The 15,195-nt window shown below is 47.3% G+C and overlaps 1 pseudogene; it reads left to right on the forward strand.

Moving 5' to 3' along the window:
* The window catches only part of LOC135199720 (rab3 GTPase-activating protein non-catalytic subunit-like), a 79,203-nt pseudogene that overhangs the window by 45,976 nt on the left and 18,032 nt on the right, over window positions 1-15,195 (forward strand).

Raw genomic sequence — 15,195 nt, forward strand, 5'->3', positions numbered from 1 at the left:
TGTTATTGTTATAATACAATTAAGTTTGTTCATACTTACCTGGCAGATATATATAATTAAAGTGCCCACCCACCTCCCCTCAGGAGACAGTGGCACTGATAAAATATGAATAGAAAATGGGAATAGTTCCTGATATCCGCCTCCCCAGCGGCGGGAATGGGTACTACCACCTGGCCGCCACTGCGTGTGCCGCGAATTTTTAGAAATTCTGTCGGACTTCAGAAAATACAGCTATATATATATCTGCCAGGTAAGTATGAACAAACTTAATTGTATTATAACAATAACATTTTTATTTGATGCCCCTTTTTTTCAAGTGTAACTTTGTTAAAGAACACCATAGAAGTCTGTGTTTATGTCTGAGGTAGAATTTTTAATCTTCACTCAAACCGATTGTTTTTAGCCTGTAGGGTTAAAGTTGTACCCATGATCTTTATCCAGTAAGATGCACCATTAATTTCCTTAACTTCATATTTGAAAAAATGTATGTACCATCAAATACTTCATTTTTTAATAGTAGTTATGGTTGGTGGTGTCGGGTTTTATGTTTAAATGCATTAAACTAAATAATATTTGTTCCGACACGGCATACAAACCTTCGGTCCTTTTACAATAGGAAGGTACTAGCGGCAGCTGGATAGGTCGTAAGCTTTCGAACAAGGGGTTCGGTAGTTAACTGCTTGTCCGACAGGCGCGCGCGCGCGACTGGGAGGTAAACAAACCACTTTTGCTTTCGGCCTGCTGGCGTGTGGACGTGTATCATCGCTCTCTGCCCGCTTCATCGTCGTTGCTTTCGCATGGTTGTGTTTTTCTTTTTCTATTTATCTAGTGAAACTGAATTGTAAGTACAATCATTTCATATTTATTTCCATTGAATTCAATTGTGAATTAAAGGATCTTGGTTTCACCACGCCCTCCGATTACCCGAGTGCCGGGGACTGAAGGGCGTAAGTGCGGGAATTCATTTTCCCAGAAATGATCCTCGGTATTGTGTATGCTCGGTGCCGAGGGCGGGAGAGCGCTCGCTCCGAGCGTATATTTTGGTTGGAAATGTGTAGATGAAAATCGTAAGTAAGTGCTCTTTTCATTTATATATTTTTTTGACCTGTATGCTCGTTGCCGAGCGAATGCGCTCGGCACGAAAACTTATTCTGTATGGAAGTGGAATCGCAAGTACAGTATTCTTTTTCATTTTCATATATATTATTTTGATTGTAGCAATACTCATTTTGGATCAGTTTCCGAGCTTACCCGGAAATTGATCCTTTACCCTTTTTATTTGAATGAAGTGAAATCGCAAGTGCAGTTCTTTTTCATTTTCATATTTTATTGAGATTGCTTTGTTTACTTGTATCAATGTTTCCGCTATTTCCCGGGAATTGATCCTTCCCCATTTTGATTTGTAATGAAGTGAAATCGCAAGCGCAGTATTCTTTTCATTTTCATATATATTTTGATTGCATCAATTCATTATGGATCAAGGTTTCCATTCATAATTGGGAATGGATCCTTTTACCCTTGCGCTCGGTACCGAGGGCGCAAATGCGCTCGATCCGAGCCCTTATTCATTGTGAAGTGAATCGTAATGCAAGATTCTTTTTCATTTTATTCCTTTTATATTTGATTGCATCAATATTATTTGGTTCAAGTTCCGCTCAGTCAGGGAATTGATCCTTATGCCTTGCATTCGGGCCGAGGGCACGATTGCTCTCGGGCTCTTATTATTATTGTTGGGTACATGGGTGCTGTGCGGGGGTGGGGAACGAGAACCCCCCCCCCCCCCCCGCTCTGCTCCCACAGATGGCCCTTCCCCTTGGGGGGGGAGGTTATCTGCGTTCTTCTCCTCGCCCGATCCGTCGAGCGCGGGGGAGGGCGCTCGGTGCCCGATGTACAATTGTATTCGGGGTCTTCCACTCGTTCGGAGAGGCTCACCCCCCCGCACGAGGGGACTTCCCCCCCACTAATCGCTACTACTGTTATTTCCGCAGGTGCTACTGCCACGAGGGTGGACCTTGGTGAGGTATGGGCGTCCTTCCATTTGCAGGGCGTGCTAGTGTCCAGGGCTGCGGTTCTATGTCTTGGGCCTACTGCGGTCACCCATGGAGTGGTGACCACGCTCCAGGTGACGACGTCCCTCCTCACCTGGTGTACTCGCCTCACGTGGTAACAGTCTTGCCTACAGCCGCTGTGAAGTGCCGTTCGCTGTACCGAGAGGGGGGCGTGCCGCCGCCGCTCGTGGTTGCCGCGCTGCCGCGACCACACTTCCGCTGCCCTAGAGCTCGCCCCTGGACTGCCGCCTGGTTACCAGGATATGATGCTGGCTGCTGCTCCACTTCCTGTTGTTTTCCGGTTGCTGCCTGCCGTACCTGCCGATTCTGGGCTGACTGTCCATGCAGTTGCTGCGCTGGCTGTCCCTGCCGTTGCTGCGCTGCTGTCCCTGCCGTTGCTGCGCTGGCTGTCCCTGCCGTTGCTGCGCTGGCTGTCCCTACCGATGCTGTGCTGGCGCTGCTGCTGTTCCTGAGATGCCCATACCTGCTGACGTCGTCCCTGTTCGTGGTGGTACTACCCAGACTTTGGTCTGTCTGTACAGGTGCGTCGGGCCCTGTGGCTTCGGCTACAGCAGCCCCGGCTCCGCCCTGGATAGCAGATCTTACGTCTGTCCTGAGGAAGCTGACGAAGAAGAGGAGGAAGGTGTCGTCGTCGTCGTCTTCATCTTCTTCATCGTCGTCGGCTGCCGCCTCTTCCCCTTCGACTTCTAAGGCTTCACAGCCGAGGAAGAAGAAGGTTGCCTCCTCCCTCCTAATAAGTCTCCCTCGGGAGCTCTCGGGACCCGTCTCACCTCGTGGAAACGGGAAGTGGTTCCTTCCGCTGGTCCTCCTGCTCCTTCTGGAGCGGGGTGGCCCGTCTCTTCTTCCGCAAGGAAGAAGACTACGGGGACCAGAGGGGTACCGGCTAACACCGGTACTTCCTCGCCTGGTGTCAGTGGTTCTGCCACTGCATCAGGGTCCGTCTCGGCCTCTCGTTCGCGGGAAGGTACCGAGTGTACGGTCGCCTACCAGCGACTGTGCAGCCAGGAACCAGACCTCTGAGTCCGTCTCAGCGTCAGGTTCACGGCACGGGGCGGAAGACTGGTGACAGCCGCTCACGCGACTCTCACCAGACCAGCTCTCGCTCTCGCGGCGACCAGCTGGCTACCCGGGGACGTGACGGTCCACGACCGGCCACGGGCCTGAGGCTGGGAAGAGGGTCTCCCGTTCCGCCGGTACCAGCCACGGCTGGAACCAGCGACGTGACGTGCCGTGAGGACAAGCACCGGTCTCACTGTGACAGTGGAGCCTGCAGGTCGCCTGACCGTCGCTCTCACAGAGAGCGATCGGGTACGGCAACCAGCACCAGCTCTTCTGACACTCGAGATCGGGGCCGCTGTGCTCAGTCCAGCCGTTCTCCACAGCGAGACGGTTCGACCAGGCCTGCAGCTCGATCGCCACCGCGGGTTGACGATCGCCTGCAGCCCTCCAAGCTGCTGGTTCTGCCAGCGAGCGAGGAGGGAGCGTCAGGTCTGCCTCCTCCCGTACCTTCAACCTCCTCGGGTTACACCGGGAGGAGCGAGGTATTGAGGAGTGATCGTGAGGGGTACGCCCCTCATGATCCCACCAGACGACGCCCTACGTGCCAGGCACGGTTCTTGGACCGGCCAGGATGTATGCGCAAGTGGATGGAGAAGACCGAGAGGGCGGGCTGTCGCTGTTCCCCTTCTTAGGAGGAAGGTTCTCGGAATATGCTCTTGTTCGAAGGGCTTAACGGTCCCACTCTGCAAGATGCTGTGACTTCCGAGATCCAGAGGAACTTTGCCGAGGTTATGGCGCTGATTCGTCAGCACAACGACCTCGGGGAAGGATTGCCGCTCCCACCATCAGAGCCACGTCTCGGCTCGAGTCGTTTGGGGGCCCGAGAGGGAACCCAAATCGACGGTGGGTCTGCCGCGATCGGAACTTGCCGACTGTGTTGAACCAGGTAAGTCCTCTCATCTCCGGACAAGAAGGCGCTCTCAGTTTTCTGGCCGGTCGAACAAGCTACTTCACCTCCTCTACTGCGACAGAGGCGTTTCTATGTGTCTTCGGACGTATTTGGAATACCCCTTAGGTCCTCCTGAGGTTTCGACCTCGACGAGGACTGGAATGAGTCGGAGGGACGGTATCGGCTCTCTCCTGTCAGGTGTCGATCAGCCCCACCCAGACGACGTTCACAGTGGCGGCAGACCCTTACCTACAGTATGAGTTCGTAACCCTCCTCGGGGAAAACGTTTTCTCCTGACGATACGTTTTCCCAGGCTCTGAGAGGCCATCGCCGTAAGGCGATGGCTGCTCCTTTTCTTCTCCAACTGCTAGTTCCGCTGGGAAGGCGAGCCAGTATCCAATTCCTCCCCCATTCCCTCTCTCCTTACGGCTACGAGGGAAAGGGGAGGGATCCTACAGATATTTCTCTGTAAGATCCCACGTTAGGGGCTGCGCTACCGTGGGGGGGACCTTCGGGTCCTACCTGACGTAAGACCCCGGTCGTTGAGGAGGGATCCTGCCCCTTTCTCGATTTCCACGGGAATCGGGAGGACCACCAGCCGATATCGTTTGACGAATTCGGTGGGGGGTTTCGCAGAGTGCTTAGAATTCTCGGAATTTCTAGCGCACTCAGAAGTGTTTCGAGTTTTTTTACGATCTCCAAACACTTAGGCGAGACCACGGTCCAAAGTGAGCGAGATCCCCGATAATTGTTACACGATAATCGGGAACCTCGCTTATTGCTCGAATTCCTGTAATTTCTAGCATTTGGAAGAAGGACATGCTGCTGAAAAGAAGAGTATCTCACAGTAGGCGATTAACCTGGAAATAGAGAAGAACGGACGGGAACTCCAGTTTGGGACTTTGAACTATCGTCTTCGGTATTCTGTTCACCATTGAAGCTTTCCTTTGGGAAAGACTTCTCCTTCACTCTCTTGACTAGAGAACGAAGGTCGGTCGATCTCCAATCCTTATTCTCATTCCTCGAGAGGAAAAGAATTAAGGATGGAGGTCGTGGTACAGAACCTACAAATATACTACGTATATTACCCTCGCGACATGATTCTTTTAACAGTTGAATTGTCCGGGGGGGTAGGCGCATACCGTAGTTAACTCTACGGTTTGTGACCGAGACGAATTGTATCTTAATTGAACTGCAACTCGGGGTTGCCTGCAACCTCCCAGCAGTTATCAGTTTCGATTTTAGATACTTGGTATTGTCATGACAACACCAAATCAGCTTTTGTATTTACCGAAATCCGTTTCGTTTAAATATAATTGCTCGAGCGTATTCTTTATGCTCGATGGTTCTAGCCGAACGCATTCCTTCGTGGAATAATGGATTACCTGGCAACTCAGGATGACGAGTCACCGAGAGCTACTGCGTATTGAACTGCCTGATAGCGGCTCAGTATCAGATAGGTCTCGGAGATGCACGGTCGGTTACGTCTCTCTCTCCCCTGGTTTGATTGACTACCGAACCGTATCTCTGCCCAATAATCATGGACTTTAGGTCTCTGGATTAACGGGGATTCTCGCAATAATGAAGGACCATCTACTGCTGTGACGCTCGATTTCATCGCCTTCGACATTGCGAGAATTTTCAACAGAGATATCTCTTGGACTCTTTCATCTTTCTGTTTACCGCACGGTAACAGAAGTCTGTATTAGTCTCCCGCTGCATCGCACCGCGATAATGCGAATGATTTTTGCAGACATCTGAGTTTGTCTTCAAAATATCTCGTATTCGTAGGTGTGCAATTATTCATGCTCCGCCCGAATTAACAGATATGTCAGAAGACATCGCCTACTCTCCGACCTGACAGCTCGTACTTCCAAATGTTCAGCCCATGAGAAGCAGTTCTTCAGGCAGTATTTCCCTGTCTTCATTACTGAAAAGCGCTCCGCTTTTTTATTGCAACTACGATCCTCACCGGACAGCAATGAATAGCGGTTAGCGTTCTCAGTCTTTGTAGCACAGGTTCAGAATCTTGAGAATCCTTCTCTCGGTTCAGCTGTGAAGACGTAGGTTGCATTTTCTGTACACCTTCGTCTTCAACGACACATAGTGTTGTTTCTCTTAGCCGAGAATCAACTATACTATGAGATATCTTGCCATCAGGGACCTCGGTCTCTAGAAGGCAATTGACTTTCGCCTGTGGGCACATGCCTTAAGAGAGTCATCACCTTGCTTCTGGCATCGGTGACGAACAAATTATTTGTTTAATCTCTTGGCATAACCCTTTTAAGGCGAAGGTTCACGTGACTTGCTCGGGTCGTTGCTTGGCCAACTTGCCTCCTACCGAAACGCAGTCAGTCGGCAGCTGTCAGAGCGCCCAAGTCTGTTACGAACTTCGCTGTGGACTTAGTTCGGTTGTTCCATAACAGTCTTTTCTTCGTCCTAACGCTTGTCACAGTACCCATACCATCGACACCCACCATTGAGTGTCGGTGTCCTATCCACTACCGAGAAGAACAACTTCGCTGCAGACGGATAGACCAGTATGGGTACAGGACATCACCGAAGTCGAGAAGAGGGATAGGTCATACGACCATTCCCTTCTTTTCCTCTGAGGTAATTGCATGACTTTTCCTGCGAAGTCAAGCATCCAGGGGATGGGGATTCGTGACGCTCGATTTCGTACCGAATTTGTAGCGAAGACTCTGAACCCTTCGGTTTCCTGACGATCGGTTAGAGTCCTTCACAATCCCCTCCCTAATGGACTTCACCGCCTTCGATGCGAAGGAGATGCTGCTTTGTCCTGTGAAAGGCGACCCCCGCGCTTTCTGAAGAAAAACTCGACATCCCAGGCTGAGTGTTGAAGACTCTTCGTCAGCACCAAGATGACCTAGAAGTACACTCCCTCGAGTTACACAAGAACTTCTCCGTGGCGCAGGTACTGAAGGCAGGGGTCTGGTACAACCAGACCACTGGCACCTCCTTCTACCTTTTGGATATTGCCCACAGGTCCTTGAATCGTTTTCCTTGGGACCCGTGGTGGCTGGCTGCTCAACACGTTGTGTAGCTAACCCAGACCCTAGCAGCAGGCTGAACAGCATCGAGTCCTGGTGTGACTGTAAGAATAGATATGTGAATGAGAGAGTGACTGGCTTCTCATATCTTTTTCTCCCCCTCTACCTGTGGGTAGTAGGGATACGGTCATCACCTTGCTGGATAAGGACGAGATGCCGGTGAGCTACTCGACAGAGCCCCATCCTATCCCTTTCTTTACTAGGGATGGGAGCAGAATATCCACCACTTCCTCCTACAAGGGGGGGAATGTGGATGCCAACAAGAGACAAACCATAACTTTATGTTGCCTCTTGCAAATATAGGAACTTGTTCTTGTTTGCTGGTACGAAGAGATACGTTGCCTCTTCGTAGTACTCGGGCCAGAGGTCTGACCATTGATCCTGCGGTGCACACCCCGATCAATGGGACAGAGGCTTGGATCCCTCCCTCGCTCTACGACCAGGGAGGCATTCCAAGGTTGGGCGAACACCAGTCTGTTCACAAAAGACTCAGATTCCTCCCACCAAGAAGTGAGTCTTCCTATTGTAAAAGGACCGAAGGTTTGTATGCCGTGTCGGAACAAATGACAATTTGTCCAAAATTGCATTTTTCCTAACTATACAAACCTGAGGTCCTTTTACACATAGTCCCACCTCATGCCACCCCTCACTCTGCAGTTTTTGCTTGGGCCAAAAGCAAAAGTGATTTGTTACCTCCCAGTCGCGCTTTAGCGCGCGCCTGTCGGACAAGCAGTTAACTACCGAACCCCTTGTTCGAAAGCTTACGACCTATCCAGCTGCCGCTAGTACCTTCCTATTGTAAAAGGACCTCAGGTTTGTATAGTTAGGAAAAATGCAATTTTGGACAAATTGTCATTTTTGTGTGGAATCCTTAAAGTATAAGGTGCCGAAGATTATTAAACCCTAAAACTAAAACTTTTAAAAACTCTCGAGGATTACTCTGAAATATTAGTTAGAATTCTGCAAGTTCTTCTGCTAAATAATGTTTATCTTCATCATTTTCTATTTGTACAGTGGTAAAACTAGTAAACGTGCCAGAGATCTTCACTTGTAAAAGACACTTAAGTCTCAGCTGAAAAATGGCAATGAAGAGGAAGTTATGGCCACTGTGGCAGAAATAAAGACACTGGGTGTTCGGAAACAAGCTATAATGACGTTTGTCATGTCTCAACACCTTATACCACATTGCTACAGGCTATTTTGGAATACTTTCTGACCACTTTACAATTTAACTGAAGAGGAAGGTAATTAAAGGACTGTTATATTAATTTTCTACAGTACCTAATTTAGTTTTCTTATATTTTGGTCCTACCTAAGATTCCAAGCACCTTGTTACTGGTTTGAGTTCATCAGAGAGCAACTTTCTTGATATTAGTTTTTATATAAAATTGCTGTTTGTTGTTGCTTTTCTCATATTGGCCTGATCAATATGTATTCTGTTTTGCCATTCTGTTATTTGCTTTGTCTCATATCAAGTTTGACTATTTGTTGTTTATTCAGCAAGGACTTCAATATGATTTTGATTGCTTGCTTAACAAAAAAAAAAAAAGCTGAAGCTGAGCTGTTTGTTTTCCTGTCCTGAGATTGATAATGGTCTAGGGATTCTACACCGATGCATGAAACAAATTAACTTTGCTCTAAAAATAAAACTTTTGTTTTCAAGAAATTAAATATGTGCTGTCAAATAGCTTTTAAATTCAAATTAATTTCTATGTTTTGAACATTTATTCATAATATTTCAGGTAGTTCAGGAGATGCCATCCCAACTCAAGACCATGAGAGTCGTCTTCTCGGTCAACAACTGTTGCGGTTAAGACAGCTGCTGTCTCTCTACGCGGTTCTCTGTGAACTCCATAGTGTCAGAGAAGCATCTCCTGATCCAGATGATGAAATTATAGTTTTGGTAATTTTCCTCTACTATCCAATTCCATACTATCAGCAGTGAATGTGGCAAGCAGTAGCTGTTGTTTATTACAGTATAGTATTAAGGATTTCTAGGCATAGAGAAAATTAGTTTCTTTTTTCATATGTTTTTTAAGACTGCTGGTCTATGATTTAGAAAAAAAATCTCATTTTATTTTAAACATTTTTTATTTCAGGAACTTGCTAAATTATTGGTGCTGACCCCAGAGGAGACCAAGACAGTGCTGTTAACATTTCAGCATCCTGACTTGAATAAACCTTCTGGCACAAAAAAGGTCAGTTAAAGTATGGGTTCAATAAAGTCATAAATTTCTTCTGGACAATTTCAGTTTATTTTCACATAGAATACTTTTAGGAGAGTGGATATTTGCAGAATTTAAACGGGTTCTATGTATCATCATTACATATAAATATCTGTACCATAGTTTTACTAGAGCTCACACTGCTCTCCTTAATTTAAAGGCTGTTGGAATAGGCACCATATTCAGTCAGCTAGTAGATGAGGTAGTATATGTGCTGTCTGTGTAAAAGCTTCCTTAGTAAGAATACAACACCAATGCATGACATTCTAATGTCAAAATTATGGAAGAGAATGTGGGTATCTGGGGATAAGTGACTGCATGTAATAATTTGTCCATGTACTATATGCAAAGGACAAACCTCGTCTTTTACTGATGCGGAGTGTATGTCACTGATAAATGAAGATCAAATGTGTACCTACAGAAAGTACTCTTTATTGAGAAAGAAGTCAGCCATTGATACAGTATAGTGGAAAAGGAATTAATTACTCTATATCCACAGTGGCTGGGAACAAATCCTTCAGTAGCTTGGGCAGGATCAACACTAAGTACAGCTTACTGGAAACTGCCTTTTAGGTAGTCAGTTAAAGCTAAATTAGTTATTACTTTTTCTGTGGTTGATAGTAGCGTCGACCTGGTAATCCTAATCCAGACCTAGGAAGAAATCTTTATTTGCTGAATATCTTGAATGTTAAAAAAAAAATGGACACCTGGTGAGATAAGCAAGGACAGCATAAATAAACAGAGACTCAAAAGTGATTTTCGGCTATATTTTCTTATGATGAAAGGAGTAGTAGCCCTCGAAAACTAAAGATATTTGTACCATTTACAATATACTTCAAAATTCGAGCACGTATTATCTTTTTAGGTTCTGTATTTGTACCAAACATGCTTGTTCTTTGTATCCCAAGTAATATAGTAATAATAGTGTTAGAATATTTCATTAGGTAAAGTCGTACATTTAAGATAGCATGATGGCATTCAGCATATAAGGAGAAACTTAATGGTAAAAATTGGAAGGCATAGACACCAATCAGCATAAAACATAGCTGTGTGAACGATTTACTATATAGAGAAGAATGAATATTAAAATAATATTTCTTTATACGTATATGTGAGCAATAATGGAATTATTCATGACAATAATTGTGTTTTACAGGTAAAATTTTCAGATGTCCATCCAAATATCAGTATTGGTTCATTTCTCCGCTGTTGGGACGTGTCTGTTGGTGCATTAGTGAAGGGTGCAAGTACAGCAATTCTTCCTGTTAATTTGAAAGGAGATATTAATTATGAGAAGAAATTAAAACTGGGTAACTATTATTATTAATTTGGTTGAAATTTCTTTGAATAACTGTATTCAGGCTGACTCATTACTAATGTGAGCAATGAAGTGAGCAAAGCTAAATTGGTAGAACAAGGTGGTTACCTGATAAAAACAATATTATAGTTTGGATGAAATATGCTCCTCTTTGGATCAGCTTTACTCATTATTACTAGATCTGATATCCAAAACTGAATCATTTCTCTGAATTGGTGCTAGAGTAAATGTTAGTGTGTATCTTTCATTAATAAATAATTTCATGATGCTTACTTATTGTTTAGAAACTGAAAGATCTGTAACAAGGGCAGGATGTTTCAAGAGGAATGTTTTCAAATAATGTGTAACGGTTAATTACAATCATTCTAATTTGTTCATGAAACTTACCTGTCAGATATATATATAGCTGTATTCTCTGAAGTCCGACAGAATTTCTAAAACTTACGACACACGTAGTGGGAGTTAGGGTGGTTAGTACCCATTCCCGCCGCTGGGAGGCGGGTATCAGGAACCATTCCCATTTTCTATCAGATTTCTTCTGTCGCCGGTGTCGTAAACATCTGTTTACACACCTCCGCCTCAGGATTTGGAAAACTTTTCATTGCTTGAGTATCCTCTTGACTTTTTTTGGTTTTTTGATTGGATCGATAGCTTTGGCATACGTGATTTGGACTGTTTTTTGAATTTGGCTTAGATTTTTTCCTTAAATATGTCTGGATGTAGTTCTGCTAGCGCCAGGGTGTTCGAAAGTGGAATGCAAGGTTAGGCTTCCTAAAGCCTTGGTTGATCCTCACACATTGTGTAAAGGGTGTAGGGGCAAGAGTGTAAATATGATTTGCGCTGTAATGAGTGTGAAAGCTTGGATGATTTACAATGGAAGACGTATGAATCCTACGTAAAGAAGTTAGAACGTGATAGGATTAGGAGGTCTTCCTCCAGGAGTAAGTCGGGTAGCAGACAGGGTATTAATGTATCCCCTTAACCCTCCTTTAGATTTTGTCTCCTAACCCCGTAGTGTTGCTTTCGGGCCCTCAAGTGGTGTCTGCGGAGGGTAATGCCCTTTCGCTTATTCTGGATTCATTGAAGACGCTTTGAATCTAAGTGCTTGCCCTTGAAAACAGGCAAAATAAGTGCAGTGATAGTGCCCCTAGTGAAGTGGAGGGGGCGTCAGATCGGCCCTATAGCGCCTCTAGGCTGGGACCTCTGCCGGACTCCCAGGACTCGGGGAGAGGGCATGTCGAAGGCCGAAGGAGGGTTACGGGGAAACCCCCACCGATCTGGCGTCCCTTCAGCAGTTCCTGTGGACGCTTCCCAGGCTGCTAAGGAGCGTGCTCGAGCACGTATCCTGAAGGATTGTTTCTCGTCTTCCGACGCGTCCTCCCCGCGCAAGGGGTGGGAATCTCGTTCGAATTCGCGACCTTTGAAGAGGACTCTTCAAGAGCTTGACGCTTCACGTCATGATTTGTCTGAGTGGCATTCTTCTCCGGAAAGCGTAGCTTTTCCGCCCAGAAGAAGTCTAGGACGTCATCCGACGATGGACGCCCTTGCGAGCGCCCCAGTCGCTCTAGAGCCAAGGCTGTTCCTGGGAGAAGGAAAGAAGGCGTCCCCTGCCCCTCTCCTTCTCACAAGCGCAGCTCGTCTCCGCGTAAGGAGACATCTCAGACGGAGATCATCATTGCGATGCAGCGGCAACTGGACGCCTTACTGAAGCAGAAGGGAGACGGTACCAACCCCCACCCATCGTTCGAAGGAAAGACGATAGACTGCCTATCAAGAGAACTAAGCAGTCTTCTCCAACGGCTCCTTTTTCGTCCCCGTCTTCTGATTTTCGCCCTCTAGACGTCGTTTTTGCTCCCCAGGGTTCGTCTAGAGGTGACGTTAGACGCCAGTTTAGAGAGAGTTCTCTGCATGCTCCTCTCTCTTCCGTAGAGAGGATGCTCGGCGGTCCGACTTCGACGCTTCTGCTGACGACGATTTTGTAGCTGTCGGACGGACTTCTTTGCGTTCGGCCCCTCTTCGACATGACAGTGTTGACGCTCAACGATACGTTAGTCGGGCAGTTGATCAAGTTTCTTCGCGGGACGTTCGTAAGGACGCTTCGCGGGACGTTAGAAGAGTCTCTTTGATGGACGCTTCGCTGGACGCTCGGTCGGACGCTGATTTGGACGCTCGAGAGAACGCTACGTTGGACGCTCAGATGGACGCTCGTAGACGTTCTAGTAAGACCTCTGTGGACGCGAATGTGGAAGTTCGCTGTCACTCGGATGTTGTTCCCGAGACTTTGGCACGTTCGCCTCTAAAGGTGATGATCCTGTGCTGTTAAGGATCCGTTACCTCGTCTTCTCTTCTCGTTCGGATAGGAGACTTGGAGCTAAAGGACTTCTGCCTCTTCCTTCGGACTTGCATTCGGTAGGAAAGGAGAACTTAGCGGTTCTTCGGAGGATGTTGATGAAGAACAACCTGCTACGTCTGCTTCGTCAGATTATCAAGTTTTGGCACGACTACTTCGTGATTCGTTTGGCGATACTTTTCAGCCTGCTGCTCCTCCTTCTCCTCCTTCTCAGTTTTCGTCGTCGAAGACAAGCAAGTCTCCAGGTTTTGTGAAGATGAAGACGTCGTTATCTACTAGAAGAGCATTTCCGGAAGGTTAACGCCTGGATGGAGTCTAGGAAAGCAAAAGGAAGGACTACTTTCGCCCTGCCTCCGTCTAGACTTAGCGGTAAGGCAGGGATGTGGTATGAGACAGGCGAGGAATTAGGATTGAAGGTTCCTACGTCTGCTCAAGGTGATTTCGCCAGCGTGGTTTGATGCCTCAAGGAGGGGCCCTTTTAGCCTCAGCTAAAGTATCTTGGACGACTTCCGAACTGGACCATCTTTTGAAGGGACTGTTTTAGGTCCTTAGATGGTTTATTCAACTTTTTAGACTGGTGTCTTGGAGCCTTAGACAACCAATCTCGTAAGCCAGACTCGATCAGCTTGGGGGAGCTGTCCAGTGTTTTGTCATGCATGGACAAGGCCGTCAGGGATGGCTCAGAGGAGTTAGCCTCTCATTTTTCAGCAGGGGTTCTTAAGAAAAGGTCGCTTTATTGCAACTTCGCGGCTAAGTCTGTCTCTCCCGCACAGAGGACAGAACTTTTGTATGCTCCCTTCTCGAGTCATCTCTTCCCCCAAAGCTAGGTGAAGGATCTGGCAGTTTTTTTTTTTTTTAGTCTGCAAGAGAAGGGCCACACAAGGCCTGTTGGCTCAGTCTTCGAGACGTCCGGCTGGCCCTTCAACGTCGTCAGGAACCCAACCGTTTAGAAAGCAGAAGCCCTTTCGTGGAGGGACTTCCGCTCGATTTCGGTCCTCCGAGGAAGAAGCCTTCCTAGAGGTAGAGCCCCTTCCAAGTCTAGGGGTAAGAAGTGAGAGATCGTGCCTTCAGTCACCGGTAGGAGCCAGGCTGCAGTTGTTTGCAGAAGCCTGGAGAGTAAGAGAGGGAGACACCTGGTCTCTCGACGTCATAGAGAAGGGTTACAAGATCCCTTTCATAAAGCCGCCCCCGTTGACTTCCACTCCCAGGGACTTGTCCCCATCGTATCCGCTGACAAAGCAAAAGATACTTTTCGACCTGCTCGAGCAGATGCTCGAGAAAAGAGCAGTGGAAACAGGTTTAGACCTGGCAACGCCAGGATTTTACAACAGATTGTTTCTTGTACCGAAAACAATCGGGAGGGTGGCGGCCCGTCTTGGATGTAAGTCGTCTAAACCTCTTTATAGAGAAGCAGAGGTTCAAGATGGAGACACCTCAGTCAGTTCTGGGGGCTTAAGACCCGGAGATTGGATGGTATCACTCGACCTCCAGGACGCCTACTTTCACGTCCCGATACATCCCCAATCGATGAAGTACCTTCGGTTCGTATTGAAAGGGAAGGTCTTTCAATTCAGGGCTCTTTGTTTCGGACTGAGTACGGCCCCTTTTATTTCTTCACCATCTTAATGAAGAACGTGGCGAGGTGGCTCCATCTTTCCAGCATCAGAATCTCGCTCTATCTGGACGACTGGCTCATACGAGCCTCCTCGCAGACCCGGTGCCTGAAGGACTTGCAAACGACTCTGTCTTTAGCTGCGTCCCTGGGGACTTCTGGTGACTTCGAAAAGTCACATCTGACCCCAACACAGTCCATCGTGTATCTGGGGATTCAGATGGATTCATGGCTGGCTTTTCGGGCTCCGTCCCAGGAACGTCAGCAACAAGGCATAGAAAAAGTGTCGGCCTTTCTAGGGAAGGATTCATGCTCGGTGAGGGAATGGATGAGTCTGCTGGGGACCATTTCCTCGCTGGAGAAGTTTGTTTCCCTGGGGAGGCTACACCTCCGACCTCTTCAGTTCTTTCTGTCGGACAGCTGGACAGAAAAGGACAACTTCGACATGAAGTTAAGCATCTCGGAAGAGGTGAAGAACCATCTAAGATGGTGGCTCGATCCGATGGAAGCTGTCAGAGGGCATATCCCTCAAGCTTCAGAACCCCGACCTAGTGTTGTTCTCCGACGCGTCATCCACGGGGTGGGGAGCAACTCTAGGGGGG

Source organism: Macrobrachium nipponense, chromosome 26, assembly GCF_015104395.2.
Source record: "Macrobrachium nipponense isolate FS-2020 chromosome 26, ASM1510439v2, whole genome shotgun sequence".
Lineage (NCBI taxonomy): Eukaryota > Metazoa > Arthropoda > Malacostraca > Decapoda > Palaemonidae > Macrobrachium > Macrobrachium nipponense.